The sequence below is a fragment of the Aulonocara stuartgranti genome, assembly GCF_965226115.1.
Source record: "Aulonocara stuartgranti genome assembly, chromosome: 16".
Lineage (NCBI taxonomy): Eukaryota > Metazoa > Chordata > Actinopteri > Cichliformes > Cichlidae > Aulonocara > Aulonocara stuartgranti.
The window spans coordinates 26,661,895-26,680,145 of NC_138952.1; the positions used below are offsets into that span (position 1 = coordinate 26,661,895).

General features: G+C 41.4%; 2 long non-coding RNA genes across 2 annotated transcripts in view; one reads left to right on the forward strand and one right to left on the reverse strand.

Annotated features, from left to right (window-relative positions):
• Positions 1 to 18,251, reverse strand: part of LOC309691594 — a 53,550-nt gene that overhangs the window by 9,986 nt on the left and 25,313 nt on the right. The window lies entirely within an intron of this gene.
• The window catches only part of LOC309691595, a 72,562-nt gene continuing 55,400 nt past the window's right edge, over positions 1,090 to 18,251 (forward strand). The window contains exon 1 of the long non-coding RNA XR_014272059.1: positions 1,090 to 1,140. This is a non-coding gene — a long non-coding RNA (uncharacterized lncRNA). The remainder of the gene's footprint in view (positions 1,141 to 18,251) is intronic.

An 18,251-nucleotide genomic window follows, 5' to 3' on the forward strand; every position in this document is an offset into this window, starting at 1 on the left:
AACCAGGTAGCTATGGTCATGTTTTTTCACTGTCTATGCAAGCAGCTCAAGCAAACAACAGATCCCCAGATCAGTTCAGCAGCAGGTGAGTTCAGATGACCCCATTCAAAGTGAATACGAATTGAGAGTGTTGAAGCCTGAAATGCATCCACGTAAATCCTGCCTAAGCATCATTATATTTGCTTCATTCTCTCCAGGCAGCTCCAGCATTTAAACCACACAGGGTATTTCCAGTTGTGTGAATGCTGCATTGCAGTACGCATATTTATAAATAGAAAGAAATATGCTCTGCCTAAAATGTATTATTTAATTAACAAAACGTTATAATTCACGTGTAGAACCACAAAAAATTGCAACCACTCGATCATATTTTTTATTTAATCCCAAAATCGGGTGGGGAATGATGAGGTTAGATCATAATGTGCAGCAGTCACAAATACAGTAAGAGAAAATGTTTTTGGAAAGCCTTGAGGCCTTTTGAGTGTATCACTATCAAGAAAACAGGAAAAATCTTGAAATGAACTGGGTATGTACGTGTCTGTGTGGGTGAGAGGTGGGGAAACACCACTTATATGTTGCTTAATCAATACAGTTCAGTGAACATCTGGGAGCTGATGAGACACTGGTGTGGGAAGGTATCGGGTGATGTCTCCTCAGGCTGTGTGGATCTCTTACGGGACTGTTCGCTCACATCAAATGTAAACAGCAGAGAGCAGATCATAGCAGTACGTTTACAGTTACAGTTATGTTTTCTAGACCAAAACATAAAATAGATGGATGTGGAATGATTTGTTTTACTTTGGAAAGTAATAAATCAGTCAACCTGCTGCTTGGAAAAGAAACTGGATGTTTTTTTCTGAGTTGCAGGGTCGTGCACTTTATGATATCATATATAGGGAAACATTGGGTATTGGGCAATCTTTGTGTCTGCTGCAATGAATTAATGTCTGTGTAAGACTGGCCTCTTGAGAAAGAAAAAAAAAGGCAGCGGCATTAGTCATTCGTTCAGACAGCTGAAAACAACTGTGTCTATATTCAGTGCCAAAGCAGAAGGTAGCGTGACTTTTATATTAGAGAAGGGTGCTTGGATGAATGGATGGGCACGCAGAGTGCATGACTTCAGCTCCAAAGACATGTCAGGTTGGTTCACACTTTTGACAAATATCACGGGAAACACCAAAGCAAAACAGAAAGTTAATTAGGGAGAAAATTTTACCCAGCTGTTTGGTCGGCCAGTTTATATGTACAAAACGTTTCTTACATTTAGTCACAACTGAACTCTGTGTTTAGCTGATACACCGTAACTAAAACAGATTAGCCAGTCAGTCATATAACAATTACGTCTTTAAGGGTATTGTTTGAGTTACCCTTGAAGAGGTAAATATTTTGCCCAGGAGTTGGAGATCCTCCTGGTCACCTACGTGCTTGGCTGGTTTCCTCCCACAGTCCAAAGACATGCAAGTTTGGTTAAATAATTGCAATTTGGCCATTCTAGCTCTCACTCTCTATGTTAGCACAGCTTTGAAATGATAGACTCTGTATAAAATAGATGTAGGCTCCATTACTGAATTCATGTTGTGAAGTAGTTTTTGGCTCTAGATGTGAAGGAGAAATCAAGGAACACAGCATGCACATATGGTAGCAACTTGTCAGTCACCACCTAGAAGCATACCTCACTTTATTGTCCTTTGTGAAAAATAAAGATTTAATGTAGACCATCATTTGCAAAATGAACATGAACAATAAGTTGTATTAAGTAAGACTAAACTAGTGACTGAGACCACAAACTCACCAGGAAATTGTTTACTAAGGTCAAGGATTGTTTCAGTGTAAGTAGCATATAGGTCTGAAAAGTGAAACAAGTGAAGAAGTACCTTAAACCTGTATTCTTTCAAATGGCCAGCAGAGGGCAACTCCTCTTAGGTAAACAGTTGTGGACTCCTCTGCTCTGTAATCTCAGTAAACATTCCTTCCTCAGTGATTTCAATTATTATTTCATACAACATTATCATGTTGTATGAAATAGAACGTAATGCTTATTTTGTAATTTGTGCTCATTATAAGGTGACATTTATTGTATTCTATCTTGTTAACTTGTCAGTCAAAATACCTACACAATGGTGACACCATGGAAGTCCACCTTTTATATGCAGCATATGGTTTGACCAGTGTCTACTGGATGGATGGATGATGGATGGATGGATGATGGATCATATCTTAGCCTTGCAGGAATTCAGTAACAGTGCCATATTCTCGTTCAGTGGTCTTCACTTGGTTACTTCAGTTTTTAAGGCAGATTAAAACTGCAGGGTAGAGTGTGCCATACAGTATAAAGTGTACAGTTGAATTGAAAAACAGAAGTAGCATGAGTATCATTAAAGATAAAGATTAAATTATGATTACGATGCAGACAAAGTTGTAGCATGACAGCTGACAAACTGATAACTTCCAAGGCCACTCCCAATAAAAATGAAAATAAGAATTAAAGTTCAACCCTAAAAACCAGAAATAAGAATAAGAAATAAGAACTATATACGAAATACATGAAACAGTTTTTTTTTTTTTTAAACATATATTGTGTTTGTCCACATAGCATGCTATAATGTGGGTACGAAAGCAGGGAAAGGGACTCCCAATCCTACACTTTAATTTTATTTTTTAAATGCCTCACATGGCAGTGCAGGGCCCATTTAAAAGGTGTGGCTAAAAACCTTGTAAAACATTTACCTTATCATAAGTCAGAAGTGGCAGCCTTATTTTGCTGCCTCCAAAAATACACTGTTATGTAGTTTTCATGCCTGATTGGCTTTAGCTCATGATACACAGTGACACTGTTTTAGTAATCCGATCACAGTAAATCTTTGCATAACTTTAACCTTGTAATTTCAGTCAACCAACACAACACATAACCTCAACCACAGCCCTGACAGCTTCATAAAAAGACTCCTATGAGTCATTTTGGCTGTGACAAATGACCTACTTTGGACTATAGGTATGAATGCATGTTTCTGATCCTTGTGTGTGGAACAATTGTTTTTCAAGAGCAGGAGGAGATCAGAAACAGACAAAGGCTTGTAGCAGGGGAGGTCTGGTCCAGCAGGAGAGAGGAAGAAGGGGGCAGGTGCAAGAGCAAAGGGATTCTGTCCCAGAGCTTCAAAGCAGAGAGTTTTTTCCAGCATATAATTCAAATTGCACAAAAGAAACACATGTTTTGACACACATGTGCTGAGATGATACATGTAGAGGTAAATACGCTAAACTCCCACATCACTCCCACTGGAGTGAGGGATACTGATCCTTTCCTGTCTGGTTGCTGGCGTTGGTATACTGTTATTGTTGAACAGAGATGAGTCAGAGAACACTGTGTGCACAGGAAGAACTGCCTTTTCATTCTCATGCTAATACTCTTCATGCAGGTCTTGGGTTTCTGTTTGTTGGCCACTAGGTGTGTACTGCAAGCCTGCATGCATTTGTGTGTGTGAGTGAGTGACTCCAATGATATCAGATATTTATTTGAATTACTTCAAAGCCTTGAACTTCAGATTTATTATCTACATGCATTTCTGTAAGGCTTCCCAGATGTTAAAATTTTAGTCTGTTTAAATAGGGGGAATTTACACGAATTTTCAACTCCATTCTTATTCTTGGACTCTGCTAGAGCTGTTTTGCATCTTTCACAGTTCAAAATAATCATTATTATACTGAGCCTTGGTGCAGCCCGTAGACAGTAAAAGATGGTTGTACATAGGATAACATCATTCATTGGTTAGTGAATTTCATTTATGAAACCTCAAGCTATTTTTTGCCATTACCATGCTGTTGTTTGGAGTCCAGACGTAATGAGCAAGGGGGGATCTAAGTGTGAAGTCCTACAGGGAAATTACATTCTCACCGGCCAGCTTGTGATTGACAAGTTGTTAGGCAATGGGCATACCCTGATTTCCTAATTTATCTACCTTTCTGACACTCGTAATAATTGTAGCATAATTTACAAAATGAACCTAATGTTGCATTCTGCACAATATGAGAGTAGCAATTGGCACCAGAAAGTGTTTACTGAAGACAGATACGGAAGAGCCCGCAATTATTTTAATAAGCCTTTCGTCCTTGTACAATCATTATAAAAACAATTCACCCGCATTGCTGCCAGTAAGTTGAACTTGTTTCTGGTGGGTGTTGGACTTCAATATGCCTGCCCTTTGTAATTATCATCCATTTGTCATTTTCATGGATAGAATTTCATGGAGCGAAAAGTGGCAGAAAGCTTCCACTTTGGTGGCCTCAGAATCTCATATCTGCTTTTTGCAGTTGATATGGTTCTGTTGGGTTCATCATCAGCTTCAAAGCCAAGTGTGAAGTGGTAGGAATGAGAATCAGCATTTCAGTACCCTCTTCTCAAGAACGGCTCCCAAATGTCCTAAACCAAAAAGCAGAGTCCAACTTCACCCAGGCGGTTGGAACTGGTCAGGACTGAGGGAACTGGTCCAAACCAAAAACAGGGAGCAAGCGAGTCCGAAAACACAGAAAGTCATGGAGGATGACACCATAGCCAGCAGTGCAGGCGGGGCAGTTTTAGAGGCTGCCCGTGGGGTCAGGGGCGGAGACAGTGCAGGTAATGGGGCTGACCGCATGACCATCGGTAGAGACGGAACAGTTCAGGAGGCTGAAGGAAAGAGAAACACTAGGAGCACAGACCTCTGGCTCGAGTGGAGCAGGACCAGATGGCACAGCACAGACCTCTGACTCGGGCAGAGCAGGACCAGGAGGTTAAGTGCAGACCTCTGGAAACTCTCTGTCTATGGACAGGAACAGGTGCAGGAACATGCTGGACAGCAGCTGATCCCACCCAAAGAACTGACCTGGATGCTGGGACGGACTGGGTCTCCGCTGGCCTCATCCTGTGAACTGGAAAAGCTGCAGGGACTTGCTGAACACCAGCCACCCCCACCAGAGGAACTGGTATGGGTGCTGGAGAGAGCTGGGTCGCCCTGGGAGCAGGAACAGGTGCAGGAGATGGCTCAGGTGGAAGAACAGTCTTAGAAACATGCAAAGGTGGGGCCCAAAGTCTTCAGAGGGAGTTCCAGAGGGCAGACAGTCATAGTAATCACAAGCTTGGAAACAGAACCAGTCTTTTCATATTCTAGCACAAGTTCAAAGTAATCAGTCTTCAAAAAGGATAATTCAGTGCCCTTGGAAGTGAGTAGCTTGGGGAAGGAAAACACTGACTTTAGGGTCACTAGCCCAGCCTCTTTGCAGACTGATTTAAAATAAGGCAAATAATCGGCTGATTCGGATACACATTGCACTGGTTCAGGGTTGTGTTCAGAAATGAAGTCTCCTTACCTCATTGAGGGAATAATGGATGGATGGATGGAGAATTAACCTCACTGTCGCCCATTAAAAGATTCAAGTTCAAGGCACTTCTACTTCACTTTCAGATAAGAAGACTATATCCAACTTTCATATACACTCTACTGTACAGCAGAAACAAGCTGTTCTTGTTCACTCCCCATCTTAAAGTTTGCAGTTGCAAGGAGAAGGTTTAAGCAGCAGGTGGGCCGGAGCTGTTCTTAAGATTCCCAAATTAAGCATGTCTACAAAGCCAAGAGTAGAAAAAAATGGTGACAAACAAGCAACATTAGTAGTCTGAAGCCTGAGTTTTTGGCACACAGATATTATTTGTACACATACTGACCACATTATTTGAAACTTTAGCCATGTTTAATATGAACATACAGCACTGTAACTATGTATTTAAAAAAATAAGGAAAACATAACAGGCCCACTTTTAGAAATTAAGTTGAGGTTTTTGTTAGAATGTCTTTCTTTCCAGTTGTTTTACCTTCAAGCAGTTGTCAGAGGACCACCCAGCCATTGTTTCGGAGGATGAGCTGTCCCCGAAGCAAGACCATTACCTCAGCAAATGGCAAAGCTACACAGACTAACACACACAAGCATGGATGCAGAGGCCTTCAAACATTTGGGAGACTCAGAGCTGGGGGATTCCCAGAGGGTGGTTCACAGTCAGAATGAGATCACTTCATGCTGTAGTGCTCCACACACACACTCACACCCCCCAAAACCTCTGGGTGAAAAATACATTGAAATATGTGCACTTGAGATACACCCCGACAGTCATACACAGCCATAAAATTCTGAAGAATATTAAATATCGGTTTGAAAAACATAAAGCATTTTGATATGTTGGAAAACACCTCCATTTGTTTTTATGGCTCTGGAGATTGGTTATATGAAAGACTATTTCACATCAAATTACAGTGTGAGCTCATGCGTGTTAAGGTCACACATCAACTTTGCTTTTCTGCTGCAGAACTGCTGTCTGCAGGCACAGGAAGGTGAATCTGCACTTCCAATCACTCAGCCAGAAAAGAAAGAAAGAAGCACTGTATCAGAAGCTTGTTAGCTAAATTGCATAACTCACACTCGAGAAATTATGTAAATTGCAAATCACGCAATATAAGGTCACATAAAAAGGTTAGAAAAAAAATGATAACTGTACTAGCATATTCATAACTGCAAGCTATGCTAATAGCAACAAGACTAAAAGTTTGTATCCATGCCGGGATCTCCTTAAACGGTTCAGATTGTAAATAAATTATAGATATAGCTGCCATGCTGTCATCTATCATTTTCAGGATTTTGCAGCATTGATGTTTTGTATTTTTATCTGTTTGTTTGTTTTTTATTGTTGTTGTTTTTTGTTTGTTTGTGCATTTGTCCAAATATGATCAAGAAAATCATAAACATAAATAATGACAGTGGTCAAAATGATTAAACATAAGATTTGTCACTGTTAAGGAATATTTCCTCCCCTCCGTCTCCAAGTGTATACTAGTAGGAGATCAGGTGAATGTTGGGGTTCTCTCTCTCTAATACTTTAATGAAGGGTGGCTGTAGCTCAGGTGGCAGAGCAGGTCAGCCACTAATCAGAAGGTCGGTGGTTCGATCCCAGGCTGCCTCCTGGCTGCATGCCAAATATCCTTGGGCAAGATACTAACCCCATGTTTGCCTACTGGTGGTGGTCAGAGGGCCCGGTGGCGCCAGTGTCCGGCAGCCTCGCCTCTGTCAGTGCGCCCCAGGGCAGCTGTGGCTACAATGTAGCTTGCCATCGCCAGTGTGTGAATGGGTGAATGACTGAATGTAGTGTGAAGCGCTTTGGGGTCCTTAGGGACTAGAAAAGCGCTATATAAATGCAGGCCATTTACCATTTAATGCATCTTCAGGCAGCTGTTGTGAATTACACTGCACTACATGAATGACACTGAATTTAACTGAAGACACAAGTTTCCATTCTGAATAGTGTCTTTAAATAATAAAAAAAAATCAATTAAAGTTCAGTCAGCTTATTATTTCAAATTAGAAAAGCTATTGATTATAGCTTGTAGTTTAACATATCATTTCGCAACACTGTTATTACACTATCAATAGAAAACTTTAAACAAAATCTCAGAGACCACAAACCTCTGCCAAGGCAGTATTTACTTTCAAGGAAATAATTTAGTATTTTGTATATATTCATTTGGTTTTCTTTGTTCTTTTTAAACATACGTTAAGACGTTTATAATGCAGTAAATGAGGAAAGGGAAGCGGTGCACATATTTACTTTAATTACAGAAACCTTCTGAAACAGGTATTAATTTGTAAATAACTGGAGATTAATGACCACTGCTTATGAAATATTATACTGCAGTATATTTCTACCTAGGCATATAGAAGACATTTTGAGGTCAACCTGAAACGTAAAAGTGAGGTCAGAGGTCAAATCTGACATGACATTTGGACACAAACTATAATGTGATGTTTAGAATCCCCATACAACAATATCATTTTATAAATATTACCACTACAAATAAAGGACGTGGATAAAAGACATTTTATGAAAATTTGACCTTATTTGACCTTGAAGAAGAGGCCAGAGGTCCAAAGTAAGTGATATTTAGAATCCTCATATATTGTTCCCTCTATGCCTAAATGCAAAAAATGGCAGTAAGCTCTGTTTAGCATTGTTATCAATTTTACCTTCAGATCAATCTTTTGATCTTTAAGGAGAGATCAGAGGTCAAATAAGAATTGCTATTTTAAATCTTTATTGTATGTTGACAGCATACACCCCATTTGTAAGAATCATACTGTCTAGGTTATAAGGCTTTGTCAGTTTTCAACCAATAAATCATGAAGATGACCTTCAAAATTTTAATTGTCCATTAACGTGAGCCCACTGTACACACCTACAAAGTTTTATCAGAATTTGATTTGCAGACAGAAAGAATAACACACACACAGACACATTAACATAAAATCAAATTTTTTATTTTTAAAAATCACACTGTCCATACACTACTATTTTGAACTCTAGTCTCTAGTGATATAAATAAATAAATTGTACTGTTCAGTTTGTACTGCTGCTCATTCCTGTGCAATATCCCATCTGCCCCCCCCGGTCACATTCCTGTTTAAGATTTTCTTTATTTAATCACTAGTGTGTACATAGACTTATATATACATATATATATTTAGTCAGTTAACTGGAAATCTCTCTTTTTTTTCTTTTACTACATCTTGTTAATATTTTGCTCTTGATTTTTCTATTTATTTTTTATTATTTTATCTTTTTTCTTCTACTGTACCATTCTGCTGAGTGACTGTCTTCTGCTCGTCAACTACATTTCATTGCAATGTTGACCCTGTGCTAACTTGCATATGACAAATAAAACTGAAAACTGAATAAATAATTTAAAAAAATTAATAATCTAAGCATATGCATGCAGCAGTGTTGTGTTGTGTAATGTTGTGTAGTGATGTCTTGATAAAAAAAGGTTTTCTTTGTAAAGTTTTTTAAGATATCAGCTTCCTAAAATTCTGCCACCACCACAATACACAGAGTTGGCGGGGGGCTTGCTTTTGTAAAACATCAGCAGCAATGGTTCTTCCCAGAAACAAAATCCTGGTTACACTGGCTAATCCACAGACCTCACTGGACAACTTGCAATGGGACTATTTCTTCAGTAGAAAGTAGTTCCAATGAAAACTGTTCACAGTGAGGTCTGTGGATTATCCTGAGCAACCAAGACATTCTTTCTAGAAATAGATGTTCCACTTAAGTTTTTCAATTGTAATTTTTCAACACTTTAAGCACCGCAAGCAGAATTCCAGTCACCTCCATTGTATCGGGGGTGGTGATGGAAAACTCGCTGGATATTTCAAAACTTCAGTACATAAAACCAAAACTATCTGCATCGTTTGCTGTAAGTAAGATGTTTTTAGTGTTAGTTCGTGTGTGTGTATGTGTGCGTGTGTTACTGAAATACTGACCGTTTAAATTATTTGTACCTAATGCGTCAAGTTGTAACTGGCTGCGTTTGGCCAAAGATACAACAAAAAATGATTTACGGATCCAGGAGAGAAGTCTGACACTGTGCAGTCTGGTTTTGATAACACCCTTCATGCTCCTGTTAGACTTTACTTTTGGGGCGTTGTGGTGTGAAGTCTTTACTAACTGTCATAAAACATTTCCTATGGTGAGGAATGAGAGGTGTATTTCAGGGTGCTGCTAAACCTCAGACTGACCTGGGAAAAGCATGCTAGGCGTGGAACTCAGTCATGTAAAGATCAGCTAAAAATGTTTGAACACATGTATTCAAATAGACATACACAGGAATGTGTGCATGCAATGTGCAAACGGACACTCCTGTTCTTACTTTGTATCCCTCCTCCCTCACTCTCTTTCTCACACATGCACACACGCACATAATATGCACTCACAAACAATGTCAAACCACTACTGAGTCACTTTGCTTCCTGAGGGAAAAATTGGCTCCACAAGGAGGGCAGTGAAGGCACTCCTCGCCTGTTGGCCGATAGCGCTGACAGCAGCACATGTCTTGTGTGTTCCCATACCCTGTGCTCCACTCTGCTCACACGGCATTCGCGACCTCAAAATGTGAAGTACTTTACAAAGAAGAAATAGGCAGATGGTAAGATTTTTTTCTCCATCATGCAACAACATCCTGATTTGGATTAGATTCTTTCTGCAGCAGAACATCACATTTTCAGTATTTAAAATATTTTCACAGTACTATGTACTGGGCGGCATGTACAGTGGTTAGCATTGTCGCCTTACAGCAAGAGAACATTCTGGGTTTGGCTTTGGGCCTTTCCCTGTGGAGGTTGCATGATCTCCTTGTGACTATGTGGGTTTTTTTTCCCAGACATCCAAAGACATCCATGCAAGGTTAACTGTTTGTTTTAAACTGGTCTAAATGTTCATATTGCATTAGTCACAACATTAACCTGTCCAGGGTGTAGCGTTCATCTCAACCAATGACCCTAGGCATGGATACACTGCTCTCCCAAGCCTGGTTATATAAGCGTACAAGAAAATGTATGGGTCATATATTATACACATGTTCCTGGCTATTAATTTACTAGTTGATAAAATGGGAGCAAAAAAAAATCTGATTAGGGACTAATCTAGAAGTCATAAAAAACATGAAACAATCAACATCTGATGCTATTTATTCTAAAGTACACATTGTATGTGTAGTTAAGAACCATTTGAGTCTTTAATAATTAAATCATATTTGACATGTTGGGCAGCACCATGGTGTGGTGGCAGTGGTGCTGGCTCACTGCAAAATGTTTCTGGGTTCAAGTCCACCATCTAGCCAGGGACTTTCTGTGTGGCGTTTGCGTGTTCTCCCCTTGCGGGAGGCGGGGTAAAGCCTGGGACAGGTCGTCTATAAATCAATCAGGGCTCTAACATTTGAAAGCGTATGTAAACATGCTAATTTTTTCCTGACAAGGTTGCAGTTACTTATTATCAGCAGATTAGACATGCGAACCCTCCCATCTCCTACGAATATGTAGGACTATTTTCTTCCATTTGTGCTATCTCTCTTAAATTAGAAATATCCTGTCTCAGAGTGATGCTGAAAAACTAGTTCATGCATTTATTACTTCTAGGCTGGACTACTGTAATTTATTATTATGAGGATGTCCTAAAACCTTGAAAAGCCTTCAGTTAATACAAAATGCTGCAGCAAGACTACTGACAAGGACTAGAAAGAGAGAGCATATTTCTTCTTTATTGGCTTCCCTTCACTCGCTCCCTGTTAAATCCAGAATTGAATTCAAAATCCTGCTCCTCACATACAAGGTCTTAAATAATCAGGCTCCATCTTATCTTAACTCTTAATCCTCCCTTAATTATGCTGCAATAGGTATAGGCTGCTGGGCTATGATGCATTGAGTATTTCTTCTTCAGTCATGTGTTAATAGACCTCTCTGCACTGAATCATACTTGTTATTAATCTCTGGCTCTCTTCCACATCATGTCTTTTATCCTCTCTTCCTTCTCTCATTCCAACCAGTCGTGATAGATGGCCACCCCTCCCTGAGCCTGGTTCTGCTGGAGGTTTCTTCCAGTTAAAACTGAGCTTTTCCTTTCCACTGTACAAAGTGCTTGCTCGTAGGGGGTCATATGATTGCAAACAGTAGCTAACAGTGGCAAAATCAGCAGCACTACTGGCAGTTTAGCATATTCCCAAGAGCTCCTGTACCGGAGCTTTTTCTCTGGCAGATTCCCTTGTCTGTGGAGTCCAAGGAAAAAACGGCCTTCTCCTCTTCGTATGGTTTGAAGCAATTTGTCACATTTGTGTTCGGCTTGTTTGTAGCCCTAGCCACCTTTCAACGCCTCATGGAACAGGTGCTGCACTGGTAAGCTGCTTATGCTGCTGCTTTTTTGGATGACATCATCACCTGAGCAGAGCATGTGCAGTAGGTGGCTGCAATCTTAATAATGTTAAGTCTTTTATTCTTACAGTTTTATGCTTTTGCATGCTTTTATTGTGACATTTGTTTGACTTGTTTCCGGGAGACTCCTCATCCCCCTTATCACTAATTTTACACAACTGTGAGAGTTCATGCCCTGGAAAGACTCTGCCATTGACAAATCATTGGCCTTCACTGAAGGCCAATAAGAGGGTCTGGCAGGAGGATTAGAGCGGAGTCATTGGGTGGTGAATGTTTTATTGTTTTTATATATTTACATTTTTGTTTTCCCTGGCCAGGGTTGTTTTATTGCTTGCTTTTATGTTAAATAAATTGTATTTTAGTTTTATTTCTCTACTGCCTTGGCTCCCCCACTGCTCGTCCTGTTTTAGACGGGTTTCCCTTCTGATAGAACCGTGTGACGAAAATGTCTCAAGTAGAATCTTTGGGTATCTGTACTTGTACTTGAGTATTTCTAACTGTTAATTCTTCTATTTTACAAGAATTTCTCTACTTTCTACTACTTACATTGTCAAAACAGGCTTGCTACTTTAGGCTTAAGATCTTTAAGGGGTTTTTCTCTTTATTATTGTAGTTGTCTCTTCAGCTCTGCCACCTCGAATCTGACCTCCTGTCTCTTTTTTGGTATCACTGTCTCCAAACCATACATTGTAGCAAGTGTCTTTACCACCTTTAAAATCTTCTGTGAAACACCATAGCAGACCTGAAGCCATATTTGTGCTTTGCAGCATACTTTACTTGCACACCGTTGCTGAATGTACATACAAACGGCTGCAGCAGCCACTTCTCCAATGGTGACAGCGAAGCTGGTCCATCGGTGGGCCGCGTGGCAAGCAGTAGCGGCGTGGCATTGGGGCGGCGTGGCTCACGGGCAGCCAGGTGTGCATCCGGCGCACGGGACCACGAGGTGCTCCGGCCTCAGGTGGAGGTGAGGCTGGTCTGGCCCTCATGCCGACCTCGGGCTTACATTCAGGCTCCGCTGGCACGGGAACCTCCATGTCCTCGTGCGACTCCTCCACTGTTCGGGGCTGAAGCAGCCCCTCGTGCGGCTCCTCCACGCCAGTGCCGTGACACACTCCCTCTTCTTTGCAGTGTATACTTCTACGTCTTTAGGCTCTCTTCCACTTGCTCACTACTACTCCCTATTCACACTGTTGCCAACAGTGTTGGTCAAGTTACTTGAAAAAAGTAATTCGTTACTAATTACTGATTACTGAAAAGAATTTCAGCCCAATTCTATTTTTTATGCATTATCCATCACATAAAATTGAATCAAATTTGTTGCGGGTTTCTGTCATGGCGATAGCCAGCTACCGTGCTCGAGTGGCTTGGTAGGCTGTGCTCCAATGGCGTATTGCTCACGTTCGCCGGCTTACACGCCAGTCGGACCTCGTTGTGGACAGTGAGAATTCTCCAGCCTAGTGTAGTCAGTTTTCTGTCTGGAATGTTGCCCACAGTGCACTGTTCACACAACCAGCGGGGCTCCTGTCATTGCACGAGCGGGGCGGCTTCCCGGCTCTGACTGCTGCTACTGCTGCTGCCGCAGCTGCAGGCTGTGTTCCCCTGGCGTATTGCCCATGCTTCGCCGGTTTATGCGCCAGTCAGACCTCACTGTGTCTGATACATCAACCTGCGAGCGTGTGTGTTCCAGCCTGCGTTACCGGCTGTGCACAAGTGTATCGTCCCCGAGTTCACTCTTGCAGCTCCCCTGTCTGTGGACAGTGCTTAGCGGCCGCTTGGCCTTGGGGCGACCTTCGAGTCGCATCCCTAGCTTGGCCCTCCACTGCAGCAGGTGCACTGCAGCTGCAGGCTGTGTTCCCCTGGTGTGTTGCCCGGATTCGCCGGCTTACGCACCAGTTGGGCCTTGCTTTGTCTGATACCTCAGCCAGCGAGTGAGTGTTCTCCAGTCCGCAGCGCTGTCTCCCTGTCTGGCATTGCCCGCTTCTTGCAGGGTTGCGCGGCCAGTGGGGTCCCCACTCAGCGGCTCAGTGAGCTACGCTTCCTCTCCTCACTCTGCTCCTGGGACTCTGGGTTCCACAGCTGGAGATCCTTGGGAAGCATGCAAGTGGGCTCATCCTAGCTGACCGCCCGTGCTTTCTGGCATGCTAACTGCGTTTGACCTGCTACTGCAGACTGTGTTCCCCTGGCGTGTTGCCCGCTTTGCCGGCTTACACGCCAGTCGGACTGCGCTGTGGTGAGTGAGAGTTCTCCAGCCTGTCTTTCTGTGGCGTGTGTATGTCGGTACATTTGTCAATGGTTCATTGGCACCTTCACTCTCGGCGGTTCGGTTGCACTGTCTCCTCGCAGGGTGTCTTACAGAGTTACCCCGTACATATGGAATATGTAACAGTGTGGAGAGATAGTCTCGATATGTAAGAGAACGTACGGTTACTGTGTAACCTGGGTTCTCTTAGTGAGAGACTCTCCACCGTCAGGCTGCTCGGAGACGCGTTCCGATCAAACTATCACCAATGTCACGTCTGCACAGCTGGTTTATACGTGAGCTGTGGGGCGGGGACGGGTGAGCCAGGATGTCTTAAAGAAGTATCCATGTGCCACGACCAAGGAGGGTCGTACCCCGTACATATGGAATATGTAACTGTGTGGAGAAATAGTCTCTCACTTAGGCTACGTTCACACTGCAGGTCTTAATGCTCAATTCGATTTTTTGATCAAATCCGATTTTTTTGTCTGCTTGTTCACACTACAAATAAAATGCGACAGCAAACGCTCTCTAGTGTGAACCTTCAAAGCGGCCCGCATGCGCAAAAGAAGACATCACACACAACATGCTCTGTTTAGACCCAGAGCAAACAATATTGTTTGACTGATGGCCCTTAATATAAAGACCCAATTTTTGCTTTAAGTTATTTTGTTATTTACAAATAACCTAATAATTATCCTTATTGCTGTTTTAGAGAGGAGCGGTGCTTCAAAGGATAGTTGCAGATTCCTGTCAGAATCTGCAGATTATACAGTATAAATAAAATGTTCACGTTTCTCCAACGTTGTCTTCCCAACAGTTTCACTGACATCTACGCTGGATGGCCAGGAAGCGTTCACATTGTCTTCTCGTGCGCTTCTCCGGAGCTGATAATTGGCGTCTGTCTTGTGTCAGTGACATAAAAGACGGATTTAATGTGACATGACCAGCAGTCACTTTCTAAAACATTGGATATGTATCGGATTCAGTACCACATACGAAAGTGACCCAGATCAAATTTGAAAATATCGGATTTGTGCCGTTCACACTGTCACACCATGATTGGATATGGGTCGCATAGGGTCAAAAAAATCTCTGGTTGGTAACATCTTAGTCCAGAAAAAAGTAATTGACATCTATCAGTCTTAAAAGAAAAGCCATTTCTACAACTTAGGGGCTCCAGCAAACCCCCGGTGAGATCCATTACACAAACTGAGGAAACTAGGGACAGTGGTGAACCTTCTAAGGAGTGGCTGGGCTACCAAACAAAAACAATATCTTAAAAACCACAAACCTCATTTGCCTCAGTTAATTTTAATATTCTTGGTTTAACAATAAGAAACAAACTGGAAAAATTGGCATCCATGGCAGAGTTTCAAAGCCAAAACCACTGCTGGCCAAAAAGGACGCAAAGACTCATTTCACAAAAAAACAAAAACAAAACATTTTCATGTTCTCCAAGACTTTTGGGATAACATCGTGGACTAACAAGACAAAAAGTTTTGGAAGATTTGAGTCCCATTCCATCTGACGTAAAACTAACACAGCTATTTATAAAAAATAAAAAAAAAGAACATTGAACCAACAGTCATTCAACAGTCAGACATGGTAGTTGCAGTGTGATATACTGAGGTTGCTTTGCTGCTTCAGGACCTGGACAACTTATTGTAATTGACCGAACCACGACTTTTGCTCTCTACTAGAAAATCCTAAAGGAGAATTTCAATTTGTGTATGAAGTTCACTTGGGTTATGCAGCAAACATGTAAACTGTTTTTGTGCAGTTTGTGACACAATGGGTCTGCTAGAAAGTTACAGCCGCCAAAAGTTGGGTTACATCAAGGGTAGCTGAGATCAATTTAAAGTTGATGATACCAATCAGATTCAGATTTTTTGTGACGTCTAACCTTCAACACAGCTGTTTTCACATTATGTTAAATTCAGTGTGATTATGTTGATCGTACCCACTCACCAAATTCTACCATTTATACAAGCTTCACATTGTCTTGCATTTAAGGGCCCAGGTTTTAATTTTAAGTAAAAAAACAACAGAAGTATGACAGAAGAAAGTCGGGATTCACAACCTAGCCTGACAGGACATGAAAAAACTAATTTACTGTAAACACACAAAAAGAGACAAGGTTGTTATGTTGGGAGGGATACGAAGGATCCTGCCACAAAAGTATGCAGAGTTAGTAGCTCTTCATCCCCAGTAGTTCCCTGTGTGGTCTGCATTTTGTGTCTAGTGTTACACAGGGCTCATTTAATCCGGCACCTATTACACAGACATAGCCAGGGTATAAGCACAGATATTACTCGCTAATGATGATTTATAGGCTAATTCAAAGCTCTCTGACATCCTAGAAAACACAAAGCAGTAAGATAATATACATTTGTGGGGTTTCACTAAATCTTTTGGCTTTTGGATACATCCAAGTCAGTGACACAGTTTTACTGCCTGAGTGCTTTTTACTTGCACTAAAAAAATCCATAGGGTAAAAAAATGTAACTAAAACGAGAACCTTTGCACAAATTTTAATGCTATCAAAGCAAAAGAAATGTCAGTCAGAGTTAGCAAAGTTCCCACAAACTGTAGATGGAGGATGTGCATGGATCAAGAATAACACTGGCAAAGATGAGGAAGCACCCTGACCTCAGACTGATTTGTTCATCTATTCACGTCTAATGAACATGACTCACCCGTGTTTAGAATGGCTGACTCCACTCTAATCTTGAGTATTATGGCAGGTTACAAGTTCAGTTCCTTAAAAGATCCAGATACTTGGGTGAGGCTAAGGTGAAAGGCATCTGGGTTCAGAGCTCACGCAGATGTGCATGCATACACACACACACACACACACACACACACACACACACACACACACACACACACACACACACACACACACACACACACACACACACACACACACACACCAATATGATGCAAGAACAGTTCAAATATATATGCAGAGAGGTTAAAATGCACTACTGGAGAAACACATGTTCTAGCAATTTATCCCTCGTGCAAAAAAGCCAAAATAACATATTGCCAGCTTAACAACCGTCAACAGCATGACCAGAGGCCATGTTATTATCAGACTGGTTCTAAGTTTCCTCCACCCACAGAATGGTTTGCTCGGGGCCCCGTTTCTATTTTATTGCTTATACTCAGGCACAAACAAACACATGCTAACACAAAAGCAGTGGGATGAAAATGACTGAAACCACTAATCATTTCAGGACCACTGTGTCAATTCCCACTCAACTTTAAGGAGAGAGATGTAAAGAGACATACAGAGAGACAGTTATTTGTTCTGTTGAACCTGGTTTCAGCTTCACATCCTAACCCCCACACCCATACATAGAAATAATGTTTGCGTTGATCTTTTCATTTGGCATGTCCACAGTTATGCCATCATCATTGTTGAGCAGGGTGTTAATCTGTTTTGTGGCTAGTGCTCTACACTATTCTGAGAGAAGATTTGGGAATTGATTGGGCAAGACAAACATAGACAGACAGACAGACAGATGGATAGGGAGATGACAAAGTTTACAAACTAACTTGTGATGCAGACCTACAGTGCAGTGTGGCTGGTTAGTGCAGCGTACAGTATGTGGTCCAGTGGGAGTTGACTAGGAGGATAATTAGAGGCTTGTATAAAGTGAAACAGACCTTACAGTAACAAGGCTGTGACTGTGACAGATTGATGGCGTGTAATGGAAGGTTATGACAACACTGGAGGTCTTCCTCATGAATGGATGAGCATTTTACCTAATGTAGTGCAGTGGGTAATGTATGTGAAGTGTCCCTGAGTCTGGGAAAGAACTTTGGGAAAATCCCACGGGGTTTAAAATGTGCACATGAAGCACACATCTGGTTGGTGCACTGAGACATTTCATATTTATAGAGATAACAATTCCCCCCACTTGTTAGTTTAAATAAAACAGCTCAAAAATTAGTAACTTGAAAATTGTTGTAAAGTAAAAACTGGGTTTTCCTAAGCTGTTCAGTACTAAAGAAGGAACATTCACAGTAATTTAATTTCAAGTTCACTTGATTCAATTTTATTTATATAATGCCATGTCACAAAAACAGTTGCCTCAATAATACAATAATACAGCAAAAACCCTAACAGTCAGAAGACCCCCTATTAGCAAACACTTGGTGACAGTGGGAAGGAAAAACTACACTTTAATGGGAAAGGTTCTTAGTCAGTTTTGGTATCTCTTGAAAG